Source organism: Camelina sativa, chromosome 19 (genome assembly GCF_000633955.1).
Source record: "Camelina sativa cultivar DH55 chromosome 19, Cs, whole genome shotgun sequence".
In the NCBI taxonomy this organism is placed as follows: domain Eukaryota; kingdom Viridiplantae; phylum Streptophyta; class Magnoliopsida; order Brassicales; family Brassicaceae; genus Camelina; species Camelina sativa.
Window position 1 is genome coordinate 12,302,359 of NC_025703.1, and position 3,836 is coordinate 12,306,194.

Consider the following 3,836-nt stretch of genomic DNA (forward strand, 5'->3'; position numbering starts at 1 on the left):
GGGGGGGGGGGGTGGATGTTGGGGTGATGGAGGAGGACCATGATACCTTTGATGATTTGGAGGAGGATTTAGGGAGTGACGACGGTGCCACAGGGGAGGTTGCAATGGAGGATACCAGCTCGCAAGCTGATGGGGCAAAGGTGAAGAAGGGTCGTGGTCTGGTGCTAAGGGGTGTAAGTGCGAGGAAGCGCAATGCGCATATGCTACTATCGCCAAGGCGACGACCTCCGCATGGGCCGAGTGCTGGCGAGAGTGGACCTGTTCCAAAGGCTCAGGACGGGGCAAAAGGCGGGGCCAAGGGGTGACAAACCACCCAAACCAAAAATTGTTAGATGAATGTATTAAGCTGTAATTGCCAAGGGCTCGGTAATAAGGCCTCTATAGGGAATCTTAGGGATCTCTGGAATAAACATAGGCCAGATTTTTTATTTCTTATGGAAACAAAACAGTCTTTTTTTTTTTTGGAAAAATTTGTAGGCCATTTTGGCTATACTGATTTGAAAACAGTGGAACATGTTAGTTGTAGTGGTGGTTTGACTTTATTTTATAATAAAGATGCTTTTAATGTTTCAATTTTAATGGAATCGAATAGATTAATTGATGTTGAAGCGTGTTTCAAAGGCCGTGTTATTAATTTAACCTTCGTTTATGGTATCCAGTTCCCAAAAACTGCGATTTGGTTTGGAAACGGTTGATAAGAATTGGTACTACTCGGTCCACACCTTGGTTTCTTATTGGGGATTTTAATGAATTAACGGGTAAACATGAAAAACGTGGAGGGCGGTTACGTCCTGCTTCTTCTTTTCTTGCCTTTAATGGGATGATTCGGGATTGTGGTTTTTTGGAATTCCCATATCTGGGTGATTGTTTGTCCTGGAGGGGTTGGCGTGATAAGAAGCCTATCAGGTGTCGGCTGGATAGAGCCTTAGATAATGAGGATTGGCATGATTTATTCTCGGATACGGTGATCGAATATTTACCGATGATCGCGTCAGATCACATGCCCCTTGTGACTAGTATAGGTGCAAAGAGGCCGCGGGGGAGGCGGAGCTTTATGTTTGATCGGCGTTGGGTTGGTAAGGCGGGTTTAATGGAGCTAATCTCGTCTGGTTGGCATGCTGACCAGGACCAGGGATCGCCAAGGTTTGTGGATAAGATTGTGACTTGTCGGTGGGCGATTTCGCGCTGGCGCAAGACACAGGCCCCATATGGTAGGGTTTTGATCGAGGACCTCAAACGACAGTTGGAGGTGGCTCAGGCTGCTGATGCGTCTGCACCAGAGTTAACCTCGGACTTAAATTCCCAGTTGCTTGAGGCATACATGGATGATGAAATTCATTGGTATCAGAAAAGTATGAATCGGTAGATGCGGGTGGGGGACAAAAATACAAAATATTTCCAAGCGCAAACAAAACAGCGCCGGGCTCGTAATATGATTGTTGGACTTTACAACAAACAGGATGTTTGGTCTATGGATGATGCGGATATCTGTGATATGGCTGTCTCGTATTTCGAGGAACTGTTCACTACGGTTAACCCTGTTAGTTTTGATGATGCTTTACGGGAGGTCCACACTGTCATTACAGACGCGGACAATGTTCGGTTAACAGCCCCGGCTACGGAAGCAGAGGTTCAACAGACATTGTTTATGATGCACCCGAATAAAGCACTAGAGTCGGATGGGATGACTGCTTTGTACTTCCAGAAGGCATAGACCGTTGTGAAAGTTGATCTTGTATCTATGGTCAATCACTTTCTTGATGAGGGTGTTTTTGATAAAATTTTAAATCGAACGCATATCTGTCTTATCCCTAAGGTGCCCAAACTGATGCGGATGGCGGAGTTGCGTCCCATTAGCTTGTGTAATGTGGGGTATAAGATTCTGTCTAAAGTTTTGTGTCAACGACTTAAGGCGCTATTACCTGGTCTAATTTCGGAGACGCAGTCGGCTTTTGTTCCGGGTCGTTTGATCTCGGACAACATTTTGATCGCTCAGGAGATGTTTCATGGGCTGAGGACGAATAAATCATGCCAAGGCAAATTTATGGCAATAAAGACGGATAAGAGTAAGGCGTATGATAGAGTTGAGTGGGGCTTTCTCGAGGCTTTGTTTCGTAGAATGGGATTTGCGGAACGATGGATCTCCTGGATAATGTTTTGTGTCTCTTCGGTGGAGTATCAGGTTCTTCTCATTGGGCAACCTAATGGTTTAATTGTTCCGGAGCGGGGTCTGCGACAGAGGGATCCGCTGTCTCCTTATTTGTTTCATGGGCTGAGGACGAATAAATCGTGCCAAGGCGAATTTATGGCGATAAAGACGGATATGAGTAAGGCGTATGATAGAGTTGATTGGGGCTTTCTCGAGGCTTTGTTTTGTAGAATGGGATTTGCGGAACGATGGATCTCCTGGATAATGTTTTGTGTCTCTTCGGTGGAGTATCAGGTTCTTCTCATTGGGCAACCTAATGGTTTAATTGTTCCGGAGCGGGGTCTGCGACAGAGGGTTCCGATGTCTCCTTATTTGTTCATATTATGCACAGAGGTCCTTATTGCAAATGTACGGAAGGCGGAGGCAGATAAGCAGATTACGGGTATTAAGGTGGCAAACAAGTGTCCTCCAATTACCCACTTACTATTTGCGGATGACAGTCTTTTTCTGTAAGGTTGATAAGGATCAATGCAGGGTGTTTTTAGATATCTTACGGCAGTATGAAGGGGTCTAGGGTCAACAGATTAATTTGGCGAAGTCTTCGATTCAGTTTGGTCACATGGTTGACGCGGTAGTACAGACTGAAATATAGGGGGTTCTAGGGATTACCAATCTAGGGGGTATGGGTTTTTATTTGGGAATCCCTGAGAGTCTGGGGGGGTCTAAAACTAAGGTTTTTGCTTATGTTAGAGATCGTCTACAGAGTCGCACGATTGGCTGGTCAACGCGGTTACTCTCGAAAGGGGAAAAAGAGGTTCTGATTAAGTCTGTCGCGATGGCTGTCCCGACTTTTGTGATGTCTTGTTATCGTCTGCCAAAGGCAATTACATCAAAACTGACCAGTGCAGTGACAAATTTCTGGTGGAGTACGAATGGACAGGCTGGGGGTATGCATTGGATCGCTTGGGAGCGGCTCTGTTGTAGCAAACATTTGGGTGGCCTGGGTTTCAAGAGCGTTGATGATTTCATTACGGTGTTGCTGGCTAAGCAATTGTGGAGACTGATAGATAATTCAGACTCCCTATTTGCCCGGGTTTTCAAAAGTAGGTATTATCGGAACTCAGATCCTATGGATCCAATATGATCTAATTCACCCTCGTACGGGTGGAGGAGCATCGTCTCTGCTCGCTCTCTGGTGAACAAAGGACTTATTACACGGGTTGGCTCAGGGGCCTCTATTTCTATCTGGAGTGATCCCTGGGTTCCAACTCATTTCCCGAGACCGGCCTTAAGTAACGGTCCTTTTATGGACCCAACTCTCTGGTTACCCCACTTGATTGATCGTCAGACTAATTCTTGGCGTAAGGATCTGCTCACCCAGCATTTTGATCATGTGGATGTTTCACTGATTTAGGCTATACCTCTTGGTGGTAGATCAAAAGATGATTATTTAGGGTGGCATTTTACTAAAACTGGGAAATATACAGTCAAATCTGGGTATGAAACGGCACGTTTGGATTTCTTTGGACCCTTTCGGGCTTTGGGCTATGGGCCAGAGATTACTCCCCTTCTTGCTAGGGTTTGGCAGGTACATTGTCCACCGAAATTACAGTTTTTTATGTGGCAAGTATTATCGGGTTATATTTCGGTATCGACTAACTTGTGTCGTCGGGGGGGGGGGGGGGGG